Source organism: Pezoporus wallicus, unplaced genomic scaffold (assembly GCF_028554395.1).
Source record: "Pezoporus wallicus isolate ANWC-B61680 ecotype Strahan unplaced genomic scaffold, APGP_CSIRO_Pwel_v1 contig_1035, whole genome shotgun sequence".
Taxonomy (NCBI): Eukaryota; Metazoa; Chordata; class Aves; order Psittaciformes; family Psittacidae; genus Pezoporus; species Pezoporus wallicus.
In genome coordinates, this window is record NW_026636811.1 from 987,878 (window position 1) to 1,014,272 (window position 26,395).

General features: G+C 38.3%; 1 protein-coding gene and 1 long non-coding RNA gene across 8 annotated transcripts in view; both read left to right on the forward strand.

Annotated features, from left to right (window-relative positions):
- The window catches only part of LOC130595238 (uncharacterized), a 75,461-nt gene extending 62,717 nt beyond the window's left edge, over positions 1 to 12,744 (forward strand). Inside the window, exons 2-3 of the long non-coding RNA XR_008971274.1 lie at positions 10,479 to 10,681; positions 11,613 to 12,744. This is a non-coding gene — a long non-coding RNA (uncharacterized LOC130595238). The remainder of the gene's footprint in view (positions 1 to 10,478; positions 10,682 to 11,612) is intronic.
- The window catches only part of BEND5 (BEN domain containing 5), a 952,584-nt gene that overhangs the window by 311,442 nt on the left and 614,747 nt on the right, over positions 1 to 26,395 (forward strand). The gene's annotated exons all lie outside the window — the stretch shown is intronic.

The window sequence follows — 26,395 nt, forward strand, 5'->3', positions numbered from 1 at the left end:
TTTAATGAGCATGAAGTCTGCCATTTATGCCAATGAGGTGTCAAGTGTGCACCAAAAGGCCCATGTAAGCAAACATATTTCACCATTTCCTGGTGGGCCAGGTGCTTATAGGATAATTTCATCATAACTTTGAAGGAGGTGGTGCTTCAATTAACTTTAATGCTTCCTTCCATGGTGTGCTTATTTTTATTTTTCTATTAAAAAGCTTTAGGGAAAACATGCTCAAAAAGGCTTACAAAAAGTAAACCTAGATATTGACATCATTCTTATGATTTGACACAAACAAAGTTAAGTCTAGGAAATGGGAGATGTTGGTAATAATCTTTGTGGCATGCTTTATGAATTGGTTATGCTTGTTTTGTAACTGCATTATATGAATTTCAGAAAAGATTCTAATAAATATTTGAGAACTGAAGGTTATTCACAATGAAGGTTGAATGCTGAGCTATATATGTAACTGTAAACAGGAAAATAAAAATTCCAAATAATTCTCAGGGACAAAAAAAGCTTTTCCAAAATTGCTTCATTATTAAAACAAAGGATGCAGCAAGTAAAACATTGATCTTTGGTTCTCATCTTTTGCACTGTGTTAGTGGTTACATTCAGTGTTATAATGGATGTAGACAGTGGCTGAATGCAGAACTGGCCATGCAGCCATCAAACCCCTGCTGAGCAATTCCAGGAGTTTGCCCAGCTGGAGATTCCCACTGTGATTCTCAGCAGTGGCTGCAAGTGATCTGTAAGGAGCTGGTTGTGACCCTTTTCCGTCTACACCTCTCTTCTGGTAGCTAAATTCTTTTAAGCAGTTTTAAACCCACATGCAGAGAGTATTATTTTTCCCTGAAAGCATATTCTGCAAGAATGATATGGACTCCACAGAGGAGAATGGGAAAATACGTGTGATAATGAATGGAATGGGTTGTCTATGAAACAACCTGTCTTAAGGATATAACTTTCCGTTCTTAAGGCACCAGGCTGCAATTCATGGTAACAACCACTGGCACTTTGCAGTACATCTTGGGCAGACACCATCGCACAGCCTGTCTGCTTGAGCCTGACAAGTCACGTTTGACTGGGCTCTCCGTTAAGACAGACCTGTGTGGGTGCCATCATACTAGATCTGGAAGCACTTTGAGAAGGAAAAGGTGGCATACTCTGCTGCTCATGTTGCAGAGTTTTGTGGAAACTGGTGTACCAGGAAATGAAACTATAAATATTTCCGATGTCTTTAATCCACAGCTTGCTACTTATTTCTCTATTATCCTATGAGGCTGGATGATAATAAGGTAAAGCATCACTGTATAATCCTATTATATCCACAGTTTCTTTCAACATTCACTTTTTAGACAATTGTGTAATTACTTCTCATTCATTTCCACCACTTATTATGGAAACCTTTTCATTCGACATCCTTGAAGCATCGCATCCCGTAGGTATGATGGGATATCTTGTGCTAAGAATAATTTTCCCCTGTAAAGCTTTTGAAGCATTATAGAATCTCATTTTTTCTAATCAGCACTCTAGTTTCTTGTGGGCTAAAATTAGGCTTCCTGTCTCTGGCATACGAGGCGTCAGCGTGTGTGACCTTCAAGCTGCCATCCGGCCTTGAAGTGCAATTTTTGCATCGGGAAATCTAGAGGCAGCAGCTTCACCCTTTTTTGCAGCAGCAGCAAGATCATCAGAAACAGTCAACTGAGCAGCAACTGCAGAAGGATCGCTCACAGGAAGCCATGTTACTGTGTGTGCAGAAAGCTCTCTCCAGTGCTGGAGCACTGGTGTAGAACAGGGCTGACCCTCCGCCCTGTGCATTCTTGCAAGGTGACCAGCCCTGAGGGTTTGCATGAATATTAATGGCTAAACTATAGAATGATGAAGAATCAATACTTTAATCTGCATAGGGATAATATGTATTCCTTATGCATTGTAAAGCTGCTGCACCACAGTGTCTGAATTTCACTTCTATGCTAAACTCATTTACAAGCTCTCTGCTTTTGAATTACGCATACATTACACAGCCTGTTGTCTGCAACCGATTTATGACACTCTCATTGCACATATGCAGATCTTTTGGTTTTAAGCATCAAGCCACACTGTTTTTGGCTTGGATAGAGTTAATTTTATTAACATAGCTAGTATGGGCTGTATTTTGGGTTTGTGCTGGAAGCAGGGTTGATAACACAGGGATGTTTTCATTGTTGCTGAGCAGTGCATACACAGGATCATGGTCTTTTCTGCTCCTCTCCTCCCCCCACCCTACATCAGCGGGCTGGGGTGCACAAGAAGTCGTGAGGAGACACAGCCAGGATAACTGATCCCAGCTGATCAAAGGGATATCCCATGGCACATGGTGTCATAATCAGCATGTAACGCTGGGGGAAGTAGGGGGACATTTGAACTTATGTTGGTTGTCTCCCCAAGTAACCATTGCTCTGCTGTCCTGGAGATGGCTGTAACGCCTGCCTGACCATGGAGGTGGTGAATTAATTCCTTGCTTTGCTTTGCTTGTGCGTGCGGCTTTTGCTTTGCCCATTAAACTGTCTTTATCTCAACCTGCGAGTTTTCTCACTTTTAACCTTTGGATTCTCTTCCCAATCCCACTGGGAGGGACTGAGTGACTGCATGGGACTTAGTTGCTGGCTGGGGTTAAACTACAACACAAGCACTTAATGTCTTTTCTCTATTGAGCGAGAAAAATCATTTTGCATTAGTGGATACAAAAGGTTTTATTACTCACGCTCTATGCTGCTCTTACTAACTTTCACATTAGTTCCACATTGTATCTGGTCAGTTAAATGACCATTTTTGCAATGCTCTCAGGACTTTGTTCACTGCAGCCACAGAATAATATTCTTTGTCCTCTTTCCTTCACGTTATCAAGTACAGCAGCCAATAATATCAGAACTGAAGTTACAGCTTGGTAATCAGCGTTTTAGGTGGTTTTAATTATGATGGATGAAGGAGAAAAATGGCAAAAACATGCTTTCAGTACTACTGAGCAAATATGACATGGAACTGATACACAGAGCTTATATTACAGATCTGTCAAATTACCCAAGGATAATTTGGGTAGCTGGCAGATTCCCAGCTCATCAGTTCAGTAGCACAGGCAACACATGCCTGTTAGTTTTGCTTGGGCTTGACATACGAATGTCTGACCATCACCAGAGCAGTTTTAATTGATAATGGACGTCTGATTTGAAAATAGGTGTGTTCCCCTTTAAATGGTAGCTGTCACATCACATCACGTCACATCACATATGTCACGTCATGTTCCATTATATCACATTATATGCTGGCATGATGCAAGGTAGCATGATGAGGGGCTAATGAAATGTGACAGCTAATACCTGCTAACAATTTGAGTGGTGGGTATCAGCTCTGAATGTGTGCCAGCCTTCAGCTGAGGGTTTGTGAGAAAGAGCAAAGTCTTTACCCAGAGATGGAGCTTTTCTTCAGAGGGTGACTTTAGCAGCTGCCCAGTTCCATGTTTATACCCAGTAGTGGTATATATTATTTTTTATGAAGTGACTTTAGGCACCTTAAGGGGCATTCTAATGGAGAGTTTAAGGTCTGTCAGAAAACATGCAGAAACTTGACATATATGGCCTTCATTTCTCAGCTTCTGGCTCATTTTGGGTGCCAAAATGCTCTGGTGATTTGCCTGAAACTTAATTTATGAATCAGATGAAGCCTCTGCTTAATGCAAGAAAGTTCAGCTGAGTGATCTACTAGAAAACATTCAATAATCTGCAAAATCTGCTATACAATTTTAATGATTGGGTTAAGTTTTCACACAGTGTTAATACAGCACCCTCTGGGATCTCTGCAGGTTAAATTACAGTATATGCAAGAGTGAGTTATGACTTGAGTAAAGGCAACAGGGAAAGCACAGTGTGTGCAGCTTCCATTTTTCATTGCTTGCACTACATTTGCAGCAATGTCAGTAACATAGACCTTGGGGAATCAGAGTCATTGCTAAATCACAAGGGAAATTTCTCATGTAGCTCTTCCCAAATATTGATTGTTAGGCAGTCTTTGAAACCCGCTATGTAAAGAATTTTTTTGCTTGTAGACTGCAGGGATGCAAAGGTTTCTAAGTTAAACATAGTACAAGATAAAAAGTCTCATAATTGGTGAGGTTTTGCCTCGGGATTGTTGTTGTTGCTTTCTGCACTAAGTCTCATTAAAACCCTGAATAATCCCTGTGTCCTGCATTATGTGTTTAAAGAACTGATTGAGTTGTGGGTTATTCTTTTTGTTCCCAGTCTATTTTTCTTGGACCTTAATTTAATGAAAAAGACCAGCCATTTTCTGGAATTGCCATGGCATGATCATTTAGAGTGTAATTTAAAAACCTGGAAAAGTCTGCATCAATCATGCATGTATAGTAATTGCTGTGATAACTGTTTCTGGGTGCTTAATTATTATGAAACATTAGGACTGCATGTCCTTTTGTAATCCTTCTTGATAGCCTTTTAACTTGCACCATATCTATGTCATATCCTCCACTTCATAGAGTGTATCAGTCTGAACAGGTAAATCCTTTCGAATGCTCTTAAATTCTGGTTTCTTTGGGTGCTTTGGGAGCAGTTAAGAGTGGTCATTATACTGAGAGGAACCATTTTTCAACTAATTAAATTGATTCTGATAACTCTCAAAATGTCAAGGCTTCATGTCCCTGGAATCACTCGTGAGAGATGCTAAATTGACAGTAATAATTAATTACAGATTTTCAGCCATTGCTGGGGTATACTGTAATGGGGTCTGTTTAGGATTATTTTTTGAGAGTTACTTGGAGCCTGGAGCTTGTGCAGAGTGCAGCAGGCCCTGCTTTGTGCTGTAGGTTAGGCTGTGAACGTGTCTTTCAGTCTTGAGCAAGCTCTATGTGAAATTTTAGAGACGTTATTTGTATCTTTTGCTTGTTGGCTGTGTAAGATTAGGGTTATAAATTGCTATTATGCACCATAGGAGATGCACTGATTTTTAGAGTTACTAAACTCTAACCTTTCTTAAAATCAGTGCAACTAGATGGGGGAGTGGGAGGAGGGTCCAGGTGCTGCCTTTGGACAACACGATGAGAGTGGCATCTATAGTTTAGGATATCAGTGTGCTAGAAGCAGAGGCTTTCGTCCTGCATCACTGCAGTGGTGGATATTAATTGGGGTGCTTCCTTGTTGGTGTGTTCAGATGGGGTAAATTCCATTAAAGTCTCTGGATCTTGTGTTTCCATTTGACTTAGCTGTCCTGAAAGCTAGAGGCAGTGAAGATAAAACTCCAGGTGCAGTGACTGAAGTGGAGTTTGGACTCCCTGCAGACAACACCAGATGTAGGTGCCTGAGAAGGCTGAGCATTTTTTAGTAAAACCTGTACATCTCTCACCTTTTGGTGACCTGCCAAAATCTATGCACTGTGCAGAGTACATGACTTTGATTGGACACTTTTCCTATGGTTCATTACTTCAAATGTTTCTCTTCTATTGAGCATGGCTGGTATAATTTGTTAATTTAATCTAGTTATTTATTTATTTTCACTTTTAATTTGTTGTGTTCCTAGAGACTATGGTTTGTGGATGCATCAAGTAACTGAAAATATGTTATCACAGCTGTTGTGTTACAGCATAAACAAGGAATGAGAGAACAGTGGCTTGTTATTTTTAATACATCGTAATTTTTAAATATATTGGATTTTAAATATTCCATTAACATAAATGCTAATAAATCCTTTCTAGGCTGTAATGCAGATGAACAGGGTATATAATATTTGAGTTTACCAGTAGAAATACTGATATACTATTCTGGTTCATATCATCAACTCTATATTATCTGTCCAGTCTCTGGTACATATTTTTTTCTTAGTCACCACCATTCTAGTGGTTGAATTGGCAAGCTTGCCATTCCTCATCTCCAGTCTTATCTGCTACTGTACAGCTAGATCCTGCTCCTAGCTGTGAATCAGATTGTGTCTGTCCTGTCACCCTTCTCTGCCCATACTCTGAAATAACTGGTTTAGGACTGTCACCTCATATCTGCCTTTTATTTTTATGCATTTCCTATTTGAATGGGTTTCTTCTTCTTGATCTCTACATTCTAGTTCTGCCTATTAAAATAGGGGGAGGTCATCTGATTATCTTATTTTCTTTCAGTCCCCACCACACTACCCACAAAGCATTCCTAGTTTTTCTTATCCTACAAAGCAGTGTACATTCCATATAGATGAAGGTACAAAATATGCAGCACTGTATGGAACTCAGCTATTGAATGAATAATTTGCAGAGAGCTGTTTCTAGTATATGGTGATTTAAAGACATTGTGAGTGACGTACCAAGCTAAATTCTACTGCCCTTGGCATTCATGCAAAATAATAATGCAAAATAATTCTGTTAATTACAGTACCCTGTGGGTAAGGAGGGCTGAAGTTTGCCCACTGAATTATTTTCACAAAATAGGTTTAAAGACAGTCTCTTCTAACTCAAAATCAGGAGTCTGTGACAGGAGCCCCATCTACGCTGTTAACTGACTTCAGTGTGGCATGGGTTTTATTATTTTGTCTTGCATGTGCTGTGTTCCTACAGCAACTTGAGCTTCAGTTCAGAAAGGAGTTTGCTTTGTCAGTCTGTATTTTGAGATAAGTACTTGGAAAGGGAGTACTTTGGGCCAAATGGTCTTTCTCTGTTCTGATGCTATTTCTTGTTCTTCGTCTCAATTACAGTAGGTCCTATGGAGATAACTGTGTGCAAAGGATCACAGTAACAGTGGGATAATGATGAATGTGATGGCTGCCAGTAGTAAAAGCCCCAGGTGATGGGGATTTGTGCAGTGTGCTGGTGTTTTGTTTCTAGATGGGAACATTTATGCCAGTGATTAACAGGGACTCAGGTGCTTTACTATAACTGGTTATAACCTCCAAATTATTAGCAAAAGAGTGCAATACATAAGCTGTGTTATAATTAAAACTACTTTTGTACATTTTTAGCTTTAAAACACAAAATATTAATGTTAATGTTTTCTTCATCATTAGTTTAATAGTTTGCTACATTCTAGTTTGCAATTACCTTTTCTTTTTTTTTTTTCTTATGTGAGACATGTAAAGTCATAAATGAGTTACAAAAGTGTTGTTCCTAAATTGAAGGGATGGATGTGTTGTTGTTCAGTAACTTAGGGAGCTCTTTTCCAGCAGTAGCAGTGGGACATCAGGTTTTTTCATGAGGTGCATCATTTCATCATAAAGGACTTAATCCCTAAGTACGATAGAGCTTCCAATGTTGGCTTCAATTTACTCTGGAAAAGCATTTTCAGTGTTGGCTGAAAGCTCAGTAAGAGGGAAAAAAAAAACAGAATGATGCATCAAATTACAACATAATTTACTGAAAGTGGAGTTATGCAATGTATTACGCTTTATATCTTTTACAGTTATGTTACTGCTTTTAAGAACGGAAAACATCAACCTAAATGCTCTTATTATTTTCCTTTAAAGTAAAGCTTTTTAATTGAACCACATTAACGAAGGTAAGTGATCTATGACTGTTCTAACAGTTTTTGGTTTGTTTGTTTAAGGCCTTAAAATTCACCACAGGATACATAAGCATCTGTTTTATTACCTTGACAGAAAGTGGCTTATGCTTGATCTCTACTCACTTTGAAAACTTGGTGTTGTCAAACTGTCCACATGTCCCTGGTAGTGCTGCTATGTCCCATCTTTCTTACCTCTGGAGGAATGCTTGCCACCACTGCATGCAGATTAAGGAGTGTCTTCCACGACCCTGCTAGGTATGCCAAAGGACTAACTGGAAACAGAGGTTCCAGCTGCTCTGTAGCTCATGATTCAGGGAACATCCAGCTCTGCATATATCCTAGATGGATATGCCCAGTAATAAGTAAGGAAGTGCTCTGTTTTAACATTGCTTTGCCTCACAGGATGAGGTAAAGATTAACAATGTAGTGCTCGGGAGGTACTGGGTTAGTAAAAAGATTGCTGTTAATGAACCCATGCACAAACTAGCTGATTGTCCCTTCTCTACAATATGTGGTAAGTCATGAGGCTGTGTGGTAAGTGATAAGAAAGCAAAGTATAGAAGAGATGCTCATCAACGCTGTGTCTTGCCTTCTGTTTTCTCAATGTTTTCTCAAAACCCATGGAGAAAATAAACAACAAATTCACTGTGCAATGAGATGTCATTATTTTTGTATATGCAGAAAGGGGTAAGTTAAAGTTTAAACATTCAGGTACTTCATTTTGTCATGCTCTTTATTTTTTCTACTCTTTGCGCTTGTCCATGGCTTCTTATGTGCTATGTATGGCACATGTGCTGTCCAGAATGCTACTGGGCATCTGTGCAAAATTGCAGACACTTAAATACAGCTGCTGGAGTTCTGCCAGCTTCTATTATTGGTCACATGTGGTGAATGACAGCAGCAGAAAAAGCACTTCACGCAATCTTCCATTGATTCATACATTTGTGTACTCAATGTTTCTCTTTAAATACTAACCTTTTGTTGAATGGAACCCAAGTGTCCTCCTAGAATTATGTATCTATAGTCAAAACCAAGAGCATCCTGAAAATTAGTGATTTATTCCTGTGCTCCTTTTTAATGTTCCAGCTGTAACACCCTGGCTGTGACGCTAATGCTTGTACACATGTCGTGGTGAAATACGAAATTGCTGTAAGATGTCCTGTCAGTTTAAGTTGTTTAAATTAGCTGGTAATAGTGACTGCATAGTGAGCTGATCCCAGAAAACCAGAGAGTATAAACCCAATCAAGTTAAAGAACCTTTCTTGCATTGCATGCTCAGCAATATAGCGCAGCATATATATGAACATGTGTGCCTACAAGCCCCAAAATTTTAACAGCAAGTGCTTAAAAATCTAAGTTTGTAATGAGGTTTGAGTATTGTTCCTTTATTAGGTATGAGAAGAAAATTGTGCCTGCTTTTAAAATGAACCAAAATAAAAAGTATGGGTAGGGAGGAATACTTGACAATTCTGCTGCCACCTTTTGATCGTATCCTGTAGTTGCAAGTAGTAGTTGAAAATCATTTAACCCAAATTATCGCAGCTGAAAAAAGGACGTTTTTACCTCTAAAAAGGAATAATTATTTAATGTTGATGCTAGAATTTTAACTGAGCAGGTGGTCATCTTAGACACTTCACTTGATGTATGGCTTTATTAAGCAGTTTTGCTCAATCTGTGTAATGACTTATACATTGAAAATGAAAGGACTGATAAAAATAATAGGTAATGGATTGCAGCTATGTTCTATTCATTTTCTCAACCTATAAGGTCTTTACTGTAACACATTTTTGTTAAATGTAACTTAAATCACTGTTGCCCACCTTCACTGTCATTAAACAGATCTGGCTCCTTGTTCTCTATCTGCTTTCCTTGAGATTTCTTGGAGATTCCTCAAGTGGCTGCAAGTCATATCTTGGGACTGAAATGTCAGCATCTCCTCTCATATTATACGTTAACACTCAATGGGTCAAGTTTGCATATGTGTGTCAGATTGTGTGATGGGGCTCCTTCTTGAATGGAAACCCATCCCAGCATGGGGGGGATGTCTCCTTTTTAAGCAGATGGCACGTGTATATCTGAGCATACAATAATATGAGGTAACATGGTAAAACATTAGACAGTCCACCCATACCAGAAATTTAAGCATCCAGTGGCGTAGGTTGTTCATGAGAGCATGCTGTGAGGTTGGACATAGTGCCTGCTGAAGTATGGGTTGGTTTTTGGTTTGGTTGGTTTTTGTTTGGTCTTCTTTTGCAAGTTTTATAAATAACAGATTCTGAGCTTGAACTTGATGACAGGTGTGGCTGCCCGGTCTGGTACTCATTTCTTGGTTAATCTTGTGCTTTCCTAAATTACCAACCCATAAAGAGATAGTGTGCTGTGCCAGAAAGATGTTTTAGAATTAGTTATTCAGGGACTAAGTAGTTGAAAGCTATGGTAATGAAGGCCGTATAAATAACTACTATATTAAAAGAGAAATAATTACAAAATGTTCATGCTAAGATTGTTTTGAATACTGGTATCTGTTGCCAGTAGGGAGGGATTAAATTATTATGCAATAAAGATAATTTTGTAACAAATGAACAATCTTCTTCACAGTGAAATTCCTTAATATGAGAATATGGATCTATGCTTCACTGAATTACAGGCCAAACTGTCTATTGCCATGGAAGGCCGTTATCCTGGCAGTACAGATGTTTGAACCTGCAAGAGAGCTACTGTATCTTTATTAAGTTTAAAATGATAAAAGTTTAAATCAACGCAGGGGGCTTAGTGCTTAGAGTACAGGGTGGCTGGGAGCCACAGCTGTTTCAGAACAGTATGGTTACGGGAGATGTGTGAGGAGGCTGCCAACAAGGAACAGAAGCTGCCTGAAAGAGGGACCTGTGTTTGAGCTGCTGACCCGTGCTTGAAATGTTTGTTAGTATGTTAACAAGCAGAAATGTATATTTCCCAATTCCTGCTAAGAATGGGAAATAAGAACCTTGGAGCGCTGGAAGTTATTTGTCAGGAGCTATTAGCAAGAGCTGAGACTTTATAGGAAAAATCATTTGAGAGGGGAGCCATGGTCCCCCCTGCAGGCAGGCCAATTATGGAACACTGCAGAAGCAGCAGCAATACAGGAATGGTTGCACGGAGCCCAGAATTCATCACTGTGGTTAGCATTACGGGTAAGTGGTATGGTTATTAACAAACGTTAAACTCTTGTCAAAGCTAAGGATTGCCAGCAGGAGTGAAATGCAGGAAGGAAGCTCTGGAACAAGCTGGAGCAATCTGGGAGAGAGAGATGGAATCTAGTTTAGATGGCCTTTTGTTGTCAGGGCACATTTTCACCACAGTAGATGAGAAATCAGGTTTGTAATTCCCCATAAAGGGTGATGCACCTGATTGCTAATAGTCCAAGCAAAACCAGAATGCACAGAAGTGTTCAATTATTTCATAAGACTGCCTCATGAACAGATTTTGCTCATTTGCAGCTGAGTTGTTTGTGCTTCTGTTTATCTCAGATACCCATTACACTTTCATTTACGCTGTGACAGTGGCTGTATCTGGCTATATCTGATTCTCACCAACTCAAGGCAATTAAAACTGCTGGCCTAGTGTCACTTGTCTCAAAACATGCTTAAGCATAGTATGATTACTACATCTTTGCTCTAAGACTGAAATGTGTGTTTCATGGCTTTGGCTACAGAATGGGATAAGTTGATTATAAAAGGGCTAGATGAGTGAATCTGTTGAAAATGAGACAAAAAATGAAGTGTGGTATTATCATCTAGCTGTAATGATACCTGCACAAAGACTTCTAGAGATGATATAATGTAGAAGTCATTACGGTTAAGTGTTGACCCAAGTGATGTACATGCACCCAGTTTCAGCACAACTTCACCGTTCAGTAGTTGTCCCCAGTAACAGAACAAATGCCTTAAAAGACAGCAAGGTAAGCTGTTAAAATTCATAGCTACCAATAACTAGTCTGTGAATGCACAGCGACATGTCATTTGTCAGAGTGAAGAAAAATTGGGATTTGAATGATGACACTAAGATGTGAATGTATAGAGCCTGGATTTCTTTATTTTTATTGAAGATCATGTGTCCCTTAAGGAAGAAATGAATGACACAGTCCAGAAATGTTGACTGCTTCAAGGTGAAGCAGGTCAGCTAGGAGAAACCCTGATCATGAGCAAGTCTGTCAACTGCGGAGAAGCACCTTTCCACCTCCTCCTTCTGTACTCCGTATTTATGGTTTGGCTTATGCCATGTTGTTAATTTCCTGTTGTTGTTGACCCCTTTCTCACATATTATTTGCTTGTGGCAGGCCTCAATGGGCTCAAATCAGTGTGTGTAGGGGGACCACAATATGCTTAGACCCTATCACAGAGCATAACTGTGAGGCATGCCAGCAGGATAATAGCATCCCCAAAAAATTGCCTGCAGCACTTGAGCTGCAAGATGAGATGTAATTTCCAGAAGTCCATGTCCTAAAAAGAAACGTTTCTTTTTCTCATCTGCTTCAATATGACAGTTGACTGTAGGCAAGAAATGTGCAGTTTTAATCATTATGTGTGGTAGCGGTGAACCTTGTTCATTTCTGGTGCTAAATATATATATTGCTTTTTAAGTGATTGCCATTGGTGCTGGTCCAGCTTTGGTGCCTACGCCAACTGCTTTGCTATTGCTAAGAAAGGTAGAAGTCATTAACCTGATACAGCAAGAGTCGAGAAGGTGACATAACTGTTGACATCTCCTAATTTTATAGCTACAACTATGAATAAATTGAACTTCTCAGAATCCTTCCTTGATGTCCCTATTCAGCAAAAGCTGTGGGAATATGGTTGACTTTGTAAGCATGCATTTAAATTCCAGTGTGATTCAAATATATTTGTGTGTTCTACTGTGCAGAGTTGGATCGAAAAGTGACTGTGTCTTTTTTGTTATGCAGGCTCAATTTAGCAAAGCACTTAAACATGCCAAACAGCAAGCATCTGGCCTGTGCTTGCAGTTCTTTAATAGCTGCCCCAAATGAATGACTTGGGGCATTCCAGAACTCTGGCATTCAATACAAACTTCAGATACCAGTGAGACAAGGCTGGACTGACTGCAAAACAGCATGGACTATAATTGTCTAGCTTTAATGGAACAATCACAACTCTTATCTGTGGCAGACAAAGGTTTACTTTTTTGTTTAATGGGGAAAAGTGTCCACTGAAATATCTCAGTCATGGTATTTCTTAGTTGCAACCCTTCATTCTCTCAACATACTCAGAAAAATGAACCGAACAGGCATAAATACCCTGCCTGAACCAACTTTCTTTGAATCTGTTCTTTTCTGTTCCAGCTCTGTATTTAATGCCAACATCTTATTTCTGGTTGTTTAATGTTATCACATATAACTTGTTTTTTCTACGTGCATTTTTTACCTTATGGACTAACATTAGGAATGTTTCTCCCATGTGCTCATTAATGAAAGCTCTCACAGCCTTCACATTCAAATAATTTAGTTCAGTAGGTGATGACTCAGAGATATAAACCACTTGTTTCTTTTTTTGCAGTTACCCAGCTGCCAGGCCATAATAGGATCATTCCCTTGGATGCTTCATCTTAGCTTATACCCCACTTTGGCAAAATAGCCATATCACTTACACAATACTTAATTTCTGGGAACGCAGCTACTACATGAGTCATTATAAACTAAAAGTCTTGCTTTAGGATGTCTATAACTGTTGCCAAATCTTTTTTGGGGGGGATATGAGAGCGTGTGTGTAATCCAGTGAGCTGATCTGTCAGCTGCTTTAGACGGTAAAATTACCTCAAGGTTAAGGCTGAGCTCTCAATGCCTTTCTTCAGCATGGAGTTTCTTTTTATTATGAAGTATTCGAAAAGGCTCACAATGGAAATCTCTTATGACTGAATTGTAGTTGAGAGCAGGGTAGCTCAGCCTCAGTCAGATCACATGTTCCAAATCATGTATGTCATACTTGCCATTACTCTCCTCCACAGGCTCCTGCTCCTGCAATAACTAACTTACTAAGTTCATAGTAATAGAGAGACGTTACTCAACTTGGGAAAGCATTGAAAGGTGCATCACTCTCCACTGTGTCACCCTCTTTAAGAATCTTCTCCCAAGTTCACCCCTGCTCAGTCTCTCTGCTCCATTACCAAGAAAGCAGGAGGTCTCAGCTGAATCCTGGAAATTGCATGCTTGTTCCCAAGGGCCCAATCTCCTGTTACATAGCCTCATTTGGAATTGCCAAAGACAAAAGAACGTATTCTGAGGCAACTGTGTCCCAGTGTCTACTGCCTCATTAGGGGAAGGCAGAAATTTGTAATGCAAGCTGCCTCTCTAATGTCCCTGAGTAGTGTAATAGGACTCTGCTGAAGCTTTGACTTGTCGCTTTTTCAGGGTGAGATTTGATATACTTGCTGGATGAGATGTGATCAAAATATTTTGTTTCTCTTACTCTAGTAATCTAATTGTCGAAATGTAACATGACCCCTTTTCCTGGAGCATCACATCCAAATTGGCATAATCTGTCTGAATAGAAACTACCAGTTATTTCACACAAAGCACAAAGAACTTATGACTCCAATTTTATTGATTAGGGAGATAAATATCTACTTGAATACATCCTTGGACATTTTGTTTAAATTATATGCTTGGCAAGCCAGAATTGTATTGTTACCGCATTAAACTACTTATTAACCCATAGAGATATGTGGAGGTATTTGGGCATTATTCTCAAATATCTCTGTGAATTTTTACATGTAAAAAAGGCCAGACATTTGTGAATTGCAAATCTATATGATCTGCCTGATGTTTGTAAATGAAAAACAAGATAAATGGCAGTCTCCTGGATTCTTTAATTTTCTGTTGTAGGTTGCATGAAGAATACATTCAAATACAAAAGAAATATGAGGGGGAAGGATGAATGATTTTAGTATCTTTAAAATGACTACAGTGGTGGTAATTTTGCACGGTGTCTATTTAACTAGATATGATAAATGCCATGGGTAATGAGTAACCTGCTGGTGGTTTGCATCCACAGGCCACTGGTTCAAAAAAGTGACTGCCCGCTTTTCTTTTTTGCACCAACCAGTTCTTGACTTCTGTCTTATAATTTGGGGGTTGGACTAGATGATTTCCAGAGGTCCCTTCCAACCCAAATGATTCTATGAATCTTTGATTTGGGACCTTTAGTTTTCATTTGTTCTTCCCAATAGTGCCTTCCATGCTATTGTATGAATGGAAAACACTGCAGAAGTATTTGCAAGATTTTTCCTATTTTTGTCCTTCATTTTGTACCACTATCAAGGTTAAAATCCCAATTTCATCAGGCCAGGATAATATTTTACCATGCATGACTTAGCAAGTTGGATGTGCTTCCTAGGGAGCTGTGCATGAAACTAGCAGTGCTAGCTGTGGTCTTATATATTTTTATGATGGCTAATTCAGGAACTGGTTATTTGTTTGGCTAAAGAAGGAGAGGGCTTAGGACAGGCTGCTTCACTAGCAGATCATGCTGTTGCTGTCATAAATAAACTCAATGTGTAAACTTTACATGTATAATCTTGTAAATAAAGGCTGTAGCACAGTGGATAGATATAAGGGAGCTCAACTGATTTCTTCCCTTTTCAGTCTTCAACCTTTTCAAGTTGATGCTTTTAGGAAATGCATCTAAATGAAAAGCCTGTTAATACTTATGTTTGCAAAACACTGGTTTCAGGTATGAAGGCTCATGATTTTCTCTTTGTGTCAGAGAGACTGCAATGTCAATATTAGTTTGCAGTATAGTTACCCCACTGAAGCGGCTGTGTTACCCACCTCTTCCAGCAGTAAAGTGTCCCCTTGTTTAGAGATAGCAGATGCAGTAGAATGCCACTGCAGGGAATGGCCTCAGAGGCTTGATCTAACAAAGCCTGGATCAGGACAATAAGATGGCTTTTCCTGGGAATAGCTGAAGGCAGGGCTCCCTGTTAAAACCGTCTATACAAGGAGCTACATAGAGAAGGGAAAGCATCACCATGTAGACTCAAGGTGGTCTATAGTGGTTAGTAAGTTCATACCTGGAACGCATATGCACTCTCCTGCTTAACATGAAGGATTAGAGTTAACACTACCTTTAGATGGTGGAGAACGTCAGTCACTAGAATGAGGTAACTGGAATCTGGCGTTCCCTTGATTTATTAGAGGTTTTTTTGGTACTATGATATTAACAAGTAAATTATCATTGCTGTGTTGATGGAAGTCTGTGAGCAGTCAGCATCACTGATGACCTACAGTTTCAGGGCATAAATACATGCTTGAAATAAAAATTGGTACCTACAGGGTGTGATACTAAAATTATGTTGGGTACCAGTGGCATCGTGTTTGTACTTTACTCACAGAAAGTAGTGAAGAAAATCAGGACTACCTATATATTAGCAAAAGGTGAAATCTTGATCAGCTGTTTCTCTTTTTATAGGGGTGACTTAGGAATAAGAAATAATTGGGAGAATTTGTAGTTAATAGGGCTGGAGATATGGGTAAAAGAGCTATGGGAATGCATTGGAGAAGTATCTATGGATGGGTAGTTCAGGTGTCAGAGTACTTTAGTTGTTACCGTACGTTCAAGATGCACCATATGCTTTCGTTAGCTGTTTAGCCAAGTATGCTGGCACAGCTTTAAAAAGAACATGAATATATGGATAGGGGTTCATGTGTAGTTTGTAGGGGGGCTTACAGCAGCTCCTGCAGCATCCTGTGGCTCATGTGCATGTCAGATGTGTGAAGTGAAAACTTCTCCCATTAAGGAGGTGTGGATGCCTCTGTGCAACAAACTAGTTTGACCTCACTCTGGCTGTTTGCTGTCCAGTCCTAATGCGGGGCTTAAAGCAGCGTGGATCAGCTTCTGCTTGCTCTCTGTATCCTGGGTATACTTCCTTACCTGTTTCTTTGGTAGTTTTACATTCTCATAAAAACAGCAGCACCTTAAAGCAACTTCCCCTTCTAAAGCAGGAAAAGTGTGCTATGGAAGGAAGTGTGTTGTAAAAGAAACTGAGCAATACTTCCTCATAACACTGTTGTGGTTTAGCCCCAGTGAGCAGCTATGCCCCACACAGCCACTCGTACACTTCCCCCTGGTGGAGCAAGGGAGAGAATCAGAAGGGTAGGGTAAAAGTAAGAAACCTGTGGGTTGAGGTATGAACAGTTTAATAATTGAAATAGCATAAACCACTAACAATAAATTGTAATGAAAAGGAAAATAAAAAAAAGAGAGCAAAATAAAACCCAAGAAAAACAAGTGATACAAATGAAAAACCATTGCTCACCACTGACCGATGCCCAAGCAGCCAGCTTCCCCCCAGTTTATGTACCAAGCATAACAACATGTGGTATGGAATATATCCCTTTGGTCATTTGGGGTCAGCAGTCCTGACTGTGTCCCCTTCCAGCCTCCTTGCTGGTGGAGCAGCATAAGAAGCTGGAAAGTCCTTGACTTAGTGTGAACACTGCAACAGCCAAAACTTCAGTGTGTTATCAACACTATTCTCATCCTAAATCCAAAACCCAGCACTGTACCAGCTACTAGGAAGAAAACCCTATCCCAGCTGAAACCAGCACAAACAGCAGCACTAATGGTTCTGCTATAATTAAGAAAATAGCATAGACTGTTGTTGTACAATAATAATCTCCTGCTGCATAAGCATTGAAGAATTTATTTTCTAAGCAGGAGACATTGATCCCGTGGCAGTATTCTGTTGCCATAACTTTGTTTACATCATGAAGGAAGAAATGATAGATGTAATCATCTAATTTATGGTGCTAAGAAGTGTCAATTGCTCACTCCACCGCTATTGATCTAAGGCGTTCCAACTGCCTCATGCATCAGACCTTTGAAAGTTTCAGATAATTGGAGATCAAAGTAACAGTGCATTTTGGTGTGCATGATGTTTCCCAATTGCAATTGTCTCATTGATTGCACTTTTTAATGAAGGGATATGACTAATGAGTAAGTAGTCATTATGAAGTTACAGTTTTTAACAGGCATCATGTGGTGGAAGAAACCAGCTTCAAAAAAAAGATCAGTAAAATATTGGGGGTTTTGACTGCAATCATGCCGATAGTTCTTTTAAATTGGATGCGCTTCGGTTCTCTTCAGTTGAAAATATCTACCTGGAAAGATTAATTTTCCGAAATAGAATCTTGAGTTAATTTAATTTTTTTACAGCTTAGTTTGCATATATGTTTTTATACATATAATGAAGGGCTTCTCTTGAGGCTGTATAGATATCCATGATCTATCAAGAAGGAAAAAATAATTAACATTAAAAGAATGTGCAATCTTACAATAAGCAAAAGTTATAAAACATGAAAAAGAAAGTGTAAACCTTTTTAAGGATTTCAAAAGAATAGTCTTGAGTATTTGTACATTCAAATTAGTAGGATCTAAAATTAGTGAAAACACCATTCAGATAAAGTTTGTGTTTGAATGCGGCTGTGTGGGAGCATTAACCTTCACAAAGTTTTAAATATATTTGAAAAGAAAACCCACCAAAACTAATTATACACCATTTTGCTTCCCACCAGCTTCCCTGAAGAATGAAGAAATTGCCCTCTTTAGGTCCTTTTCTACAGTTTATTCCATTAAAAATAGATCTTTCTTCTGCACAACAGGAAACACTGAAAGCCTGGTTTAAATTTTCAGGGAAACTCCTTTTATTTTTGATCCTTTGAAATTGTAATGTTAATACATTTTCAATTAAATATGAACAACTCTGCGCATCTCGGCATGAAGCACAAAGGGATTTTGGGACTCTTCCAATTACTAAGGCTTGAAGATTTTTTCTTAATTATTTAACTTTTACTCTCTTTCTTTTTATTTAAATAAAAGTTGTGCTGTGGGGCTCCTTCTAACATGGAAACAAATACGACAGTATCCTGTTTGCCCTGTAAAGTAATTTATTATATAAAGTATGAATGGAATTTTAAGGCAAGTCCTTTTAATATAACGTTAGTTTACTATTGCTTTTAGTAGCTGCATCGCTGTACAAGATAAAAGCTTTTGTCCTTTCCTGGAGAAAGGACGAAGAGTGAATCAAAATTGTACTAAATATAAGTTCAGTTATTTTTCTTTAAATATGTTCGTTTGATTGCCACAAAATTACTTTGACGTCTCCCCAGCCAATTTAGGTAGTCAGGTTCCTTTGTACAATATGCTGTCTAACTCTGACACTGTAAGACAAAGTGTTGATGAGTGAGAAAAAGGTATTTTACGTGCTGCGATGTCTAAATGTGACTTTAGGTGACAACAGTTCAGAAAGAACCTCAGGTTGACAGACATTGGCTATATGTTCCCCAACTGTGAATAGCAGAGCATAGGGAGAGCAACTAACACCTAGATACAGGTGACAGCATCAGTAACAAATCATTATATTTGACTGATACCATTTAACACTTGCTGCTTTCTGTCAGTCACATAGAAGACACAGTGTACTAATAACACCCAATACAGACTTTGCAGTTCATGTCCTTAAAATGCTGTTTCATTAAATAGCTGTCTCTTACATAAGTGAGCAAAGTTGAAAGTTCAGGTTGCTGTGCCCGTGTCATTCCTTCATTCCTTGGGTTGTGGCAGGTGTTGCAGAACAGACCTGTGTGGACGGCGTGTGCCTATTTCTGCCTTTCATATTTTGAATAATTTTGCTAAAAATGGAAAATGAAAATGTTTTTACTCTCCTTGTTCCGTTCCTTCATCAGAACAAAAATGCTCTGTGGTGTTACAAAGACTGCCAAAATGCTGTTCTACTCATAATGGTGTCAAGTATGTCCATATCTCTCAAAATTATACCAGTTGCTGCAATCTCAAAGCAAACCAGCATGCAAATTAGCTTTGTCTTTTAACAAAATGTCTGAGAAGTTTTATCTGTCATTTTCTTGTATGTTAATTTAAAAAACAACTCCTCCAAAACCTGAAGAATAACACAGAGTAATGTCTAATATTGCTCCCAATAATATTCATCCCCACTTTGTTTTATACAATGTTATGTCAAAGGTGATGCTGGGACTGCATTATCTTATTAATCGCTGTTTAGTTATGAATACAGGTAAATTGTTTACAAATTTGGATTTCTAATCTTTTATCTTAAAGTTACATGTGCAGCCAGTAGCAAGGAATTTGATTTTCAATTGGAAAACTCCATTTCTTGTACTGAAATCAGTATTTAAAATCTGTAGGTGCTCTAGAATGGATTTATCTTTCTGACCTTAGACAACTAGGAGTGAATATCATGACAGCAGTTTTGGAGCTTTGACATTTTTTGTGATTGATGCCTGTTGTTTTAGGGGTTTTGAAGTCAAGTATTGAAGTCAAGGTTTATCACATTTAGTAGTAAACTTTATCACCATATATATTCCACACTACTCAGAGCATGGATTATAACAGATATGTTTCATGAAGGCAGATATTACTGATATTTTAGTAAAGCCATATTTTTTTCATTGAATGGAAAGTGCACAGAGCTGGCAAACTATTCACTGTGGAATTCAGGGCCTTTTTTCCCGGTTTGGCAGTATGTTTCACATTGTCTTAATTTTTAACTATATGAAAGTGGTAGTATCTGAATTATGGGCTGGCATATTGTGGAGTATGTGTATTTTGTGGTCACATATTCTGTCCTGTTTGGATCTGTATGCTGCTCCTGTTATCAAACATTTGATGTTTTTGCCAATTATGGAAACTTCAGAGAGGTATTCAATTGAAGTAAAATTTATATCGTAACTGTTCCCTTCCTGTTAATAAGAATCTATTTCTTTCCTTCTTTCACAAAGGTGGTATTATGTTAAGCAGGATTGAATAACTCATTAGTCAGCTGTACAGCAATGTGTTGTGCACTTCTGTTCCAGTCGCGGTACTTGGGTGTAGTTTGGTAAACGTGTTTCACTGTCCTGTAGGAACACAGTTGTTGGAGGCACAGGGAGCACAGAGGGTTAGTGGTTCCTTGGTGTAGTCCACCAAACGCTGCGAGAATTAAAGGCCCTACTTAATATTTCATAGATAGCTTGTGGAACATGAAGATATAGTGTCCTTTTGTTGAACTGTGATGCTGGGAAGACTGGCATGGGATGCATCATTATGCTTTTTATGATACTTAGGGAAGAAGCATTTATTCTGCTTTCTAATAACCCAGTCCTCAGATAAAGATTTCTTTTGTGCATGGCTGAAGTCAGGTAGTTTCTGGAAGAAATGCATCTTTCAGCTGGAAGTGGACTGTAAAATATGTTGTCTGTCATTTTTAGCTATGTAGGTCTGAAAGGAATCTAGAGGGACATATAAGCTCCAGGCTCGAAAACACAAGTATTTCAGTATTCGAATGGGCTTGTGGAAATAGGAGTGCATACATTAAGAAAAGTAACCTCATGGAAATGCTTGCATAGATATGTGTCTGGGAGTTTCCTTAATGATACGGGAATATGATCTGTGGTATTATCTAGATATTTTTATATTGTTCAATTCAACAATTTGTTTTTCTAAAAGTTTGCAGTCCTTGGTGTTTTACTTTTTTGCCAGTGAAGAAGTCATTTTTGAAGTTAAACTTCAAATAAGCAGTTTTAAAGACATTTTAAAGATGAGAATAGGAAAAAATGATAGTGTTTTGTGAAAACTATGCTCTTTAATTAAGTTTTCTACCTTAAATGGTGTTTTTTAAAGATTGTTTACTGTACTTGTATAGATAATGTGTGCTGAATATCCTTGATGTACTCTTGAGAGCTTTCACTGATGACAGTTTGGTTTAATTTAGCTACCACTACGTAGAGATTAGGTTGTCAAGAAGATACTGTTGGAGTTTTAGGGATTGCTGAAATCCTTTTGAAATGAAAAGTAATATACACTGTAACATTCTTTGATAGTTCTTTCATGAAGAAACTGGATGAAAATCAACCACAAGGGAATTTCTTTTTTCTGGACAAAAGAAATAAAAAAAATTCTTCTCATGTTTAGCAGTTAAAGAAAACTAAATGCAAACCCAGCCCCAAAACCCCCAATCTAAAAAAGAAAAAGAAAAAAGGGGGAATGGGTGGGGAGGAAGTTGCGGCTACTAACTAAGCTCTTTAGTGTTGAAAGGCACAAATGTTTCCCCCCCATTGCAGTAGGCCATGCAAACTTCTGTCAACGTGTTTAGATGGATAATTGAAGCTACTTTCATATTTAAATATAATTTTGCTTGTTTCTGTCTACATAGATGTGACGACTCAGGTCTTCGTTCAGTTAATTTCTTCTAATTGTTGTTCAGTAGCTAGTGTAATGTACAGTGATTTAGTTCAAGCCTAAAGCACAGAAGCATATTGTTTAAGGAAAAGGTGCTTTTCTGTCCTGTTTAATGGAGCCTACATTTTGTCAAAGATGAGAAAAATGAAGCTTGTACAAATATTTTTCCCTGCTTCACAAATACATCCATAAACTATATCCCACAAATAGTTATTTTACAAAGTTGAAATGTATTTTGCATCTTGCTGTCATTGCAAATGCCACTGGTTTGAGTCTTCTAAATGTAATGTGAGTTTAGAGATTATGAACAATGATGAGATGGTAGCTTGAGAAGTGCTGTTTCCTACAGGAGAGAAAAAAGTACGAGACAGAAGTGCCAAAGTGTCAATTCAGCCTGTATTTCTTTTCCGGTAGAGGAACACCCGTATTAGAAGTTTGTCCTCCAAATCCATTTAATGGGTGACTCTGCAGAAAGCTCACAACCTTGCCCCTAGCTAATGCTGGCAATTTTGATAGGGCATTTGTTGAACAGAGACAATCAAGATAAGCAAATATGACTGTTTCAATTATTAAATTGACTTAACCCAACACTTAAATACTTTATAATTTTATTTTCTAGCTCTTGTTTTAACACCATAGTTCATTTGATTGATCTGTGTGTGTAACTGTTTGAGCATGCTTAGATGTGTATTTCTAAGCCAAAACTTTATATTTTTGTTAATTCTAAGTACAACAATTGTAAATAATGAATAGGGCTGAATTTTCTCTTTCAGGTTTTTTTTTCCTGCTTATATTTGTATAAAGAAAATTGACTCCCAGTACTAAAATAAGCATAATCCTTGATCTCCCATGAGAAGACTTTGATTCAGAGTCATCAATTGTAATTTGAGATTAATCCTCCACAAAATAGTTTATTCTATTTTTCCACTTCAAATGCCATTTTATTGTGCTGCATATGAATGCAGAATAGTTGCAGCTTTCCAATATGCAAGCCTTAACAAGAGACACTTATAATTAATTTGACCTCACAGGTTGGCCTTTTACTGTGCTCAGACCATCTTCTGAAGTTGCAAATATGAAAACTGAGCTCTGTGTCTGTGTAAACTGAATATTCCTTTTGAATGCAATTGCAGAAAGATAGTGGCCAGCTGGAGGGTTACTGAATACATGAACTTGCAATTTCTGACAATATTTTATAATCTCTAGTGGGTTTTTTCCAGTCTTGGGTAGTGTTTTAAAAGCTGTTTCATAGAAAATTGTTTACAGCACTTTGTGTCTTTTTTCCTGAATAGCTGTGAATCTTTAGTTGTATGAGCTGTTAGCCATCTTGTGCAGTGAGCTGCATTATCTTGTAAACATTTTGCTTTATCCTGTGAATTTCGGCAGATTGGTACCAAACAGCTATAATTCAGTTGGCATGGTTTCAAGCAAACTGAATCATAAATGGCTACAGAGAATTTAATTTTATATAAGAACGTGTGGAATTTGCCCACATAATCCCCAATAACCTAATCTGATCCTGCCATAGTTCCTTTGCTCCTTTGTCTCAAAAGGAGCTCATGTGATGAAAATCCCTCAACAAAACAGGACAGTAGTCCTCATAAGTGTTCATGGTAGTATAAAAATGCCAATATATTAGCCACCTCTATAGGAGAAGCCAGTTGTGTCCTTGAGTTTGCCAGTCTCCTCCTGTGATTAATTCTAAGATCATTCTGGTTTGGTTCTTTTCAGAAAGTAGCTTAGATCAGGGGCTTATTGTGCTATGCAGAGTAAGAACAGTCAAATACTGGAACTCCAGTTCGTTTCTAATACTCCTCCAGGTGAGGAGCTGTACTTTGTACCTGTTTGCAGATCAGAGACAAGCATCAGAATGCAGGTTTACTTAAAAGTAGCAGCAGGCAGCATTGAGCTTGAAAAAGTAAACTTGACCCATCATAGAGCTACATTTCTAGTTTACTAGCTGACTACTATTTACTGTAAAACTGAACAGTCTGTAAGCTTCCTAACCTTTAAAATGGCATGGTGTAGTTTAAGCCTACGCTTTCTAGCACAATATTTGATCTTGATTTGTTCAAGTCTGAGCAGCAGTATTTGAAGTCTTATACTAAAATGTACAGGGGACTGGAGGAAACATTGTAGAATTCAGTATCTGGTGTTGGGAGTTGTCTCCAATTTAAACCCCTGAACAACCCAGGAGATGCTTGAGAAATTCTTTATTGTAACTGGAACATAAAATGAGCCTTCTTCCTACATAAGGCAAATCCCAAATCTCTCTGGAACTGTAATTGACTCAGAATGTGATTAATGTAACTTAATTGTCTTGACTGTACATACATCAGGCACATCGCCACCATCTGAGTCCAGGGTGCATTGAATCGCTGTCTAATTTCCAAAGGCACTTTAAAGGATGTCATCCTCTTTGTCTAGACACTGACACCTTTTAAGATGAGGAATACCGTGTTCAGCGGGAAGACTGAAGCCTGTGTTGCACCTTGTTTATACCACAGATCTAATCGCTGCCTACAGTACATTAGGCGCATCAGAATGGCATTTTCATTCATCGACTCCTATCTGAACTGTCACTTGCAGAACAATTGAAGATGCTGACAAAACCTTCTTCCTTTTTAACCTGAAATGAAAAAATATATAAAAAATATTGTCCATTAATGGACAGCAGCACATGGCAGTAAATTGCAAAGCTGCTCTCTGACACAATCTTAAAGAATAAAGCAGAAGTACAGTTGATTCATTTAGTATTTCTTTGTGTAAGCTCAGCCATAAAGTTTGAAACTGAAAGTCATTTTTCTATAACTGATAATTTAGCTGCCTGTCCCTCCCTCTTCCAGGTCATTAAGTAGGTGGTGATGTGTTTTTGTTTGTTTTTAATATGTCTGTGCAATAAGAATATAATAGATTTCAATCTTTTATCAGTTTGTTCCTGAAATGGAGTACAAATGCATTTCACCATGAGGTACAGAATGATAGAGTGATTCAAATAGGTGACAATACCAGCATATGAATTCAAATGTATACACATGTATACATTTAAAAGGACATTTGAATTTTGACAGAAAGCATTAAAGACATGAAATTCATGGTTACAAGTGAAATGTACCATATGTCCTCCAGCACTTAGACACAAAGAGCACATTAGCAGAGTAATTAAAGGGCACCCTGTTGTGGCTAGGTGGTGGAGGACATATGGTGTATCATGACTATCCATGAATTTTGAAATTCATATTGTTTTTGATCATAACCTTGTTCTTTGTAATTTCTGTGTGTTAGTATACATTTCAGTTGCGTTGGATGTCTCAGTTTCAGTACACAGTTCTGAAACTGTCAGCCTGACAAATGCATGTTATTTGAGAATCTCCTATTTTAACCTTATAGGATTTAAAACTTTGGGGTCAAGAATACTGATTTTTATGTAAAGTGGCAACACATTTGTTTGTAGCTTTTTTCTGTTTCAACTTTGTGCTTCCTTACTGCTAGTGCAAAAGACAACGTGTGACATGGAGACGCTCGGAAAATGTAGATTGTCGCAGGCAGATTCTGCAGATTCCACCTCCTCCAGAAAACAGATCAACTCTTTTTGCCTCTTCCACTTTGCCACTCATAGCAAATATCAAGGAACCTGAAATTCAGCTGAGAATTTTGCTGATGATGTACAAAGTAAAATAGGATCTACTCTGCATGACTTCAGGTGAAAGATATCCAGCTGGAACATAACAAAAACATTCATTTATCTGTAAACGTGTGTTATTCAGGGACCCAGAGTTGCTTAAGACACTTTATTTACATAGTTGAATTTCTAAGCATTGATATCCTCTACAAATGCAAGTATCTGTCAGAGATATAAAATCTGTGTATAAACAAACCTTTTGTTTTTAAACAAATGGAAAAACTCTGAAAGTTTTATTCTAAGGTAGCAAAATCAAATAGCTCTCTCAGCATGAGGTGTTAGTTGAAACCAGGCATTTGCCATGTGTTTTTGTGTTTTCATCTGAATGTCACTGATCACTGTGAAACTTGAGGCTGACCTTAGGGAAACTACAATGAGGTGATGAGTACCTGGTTAGATTTAGGTCTACCAAGATTTAGGTTTTAGGATGGTGTTTGCAGCTGAGACCCTTGAAACTCCTAGGTAATGATGGAGGCACTGATCTGATTCAGTACTTAGGTTTTCATTGGCAGACTCCTAACACCAATGTTTTGGATATACGTGCATGAATGCATTGACCGGTCTGGGCTAATTGCATAAAAAATATTATAAGGATTGAACATGGCAAATGGCGTTGAACCACTTCCAACCATGTCGTAAAGAACTATTTTTCTCCCCCCCCTCAGCCTTGGGGATATTTGAAGTCCCAAGAAAGTAATCTATTTACAAAACAGATCCACTTTTCATCAAATACTTAAACTTTGTAGTATCAGAGACATCAGATGACCCACAGTATTTCTTTCTGTCTAGAGAAAATCTCTTGTAAAATATATGTATGTTTCATGGAGTGGAGTCTTGAAACTCATAGTTATTAGGCTGAAGGCAGGAAGTTAGTCATTCTCCTGGGATATGGAAAATGCAGTTTTGGTTCCTCAGACTATTCAGAGCTTTGAATCCAGTGCCTCCTACTCCCAGTATGA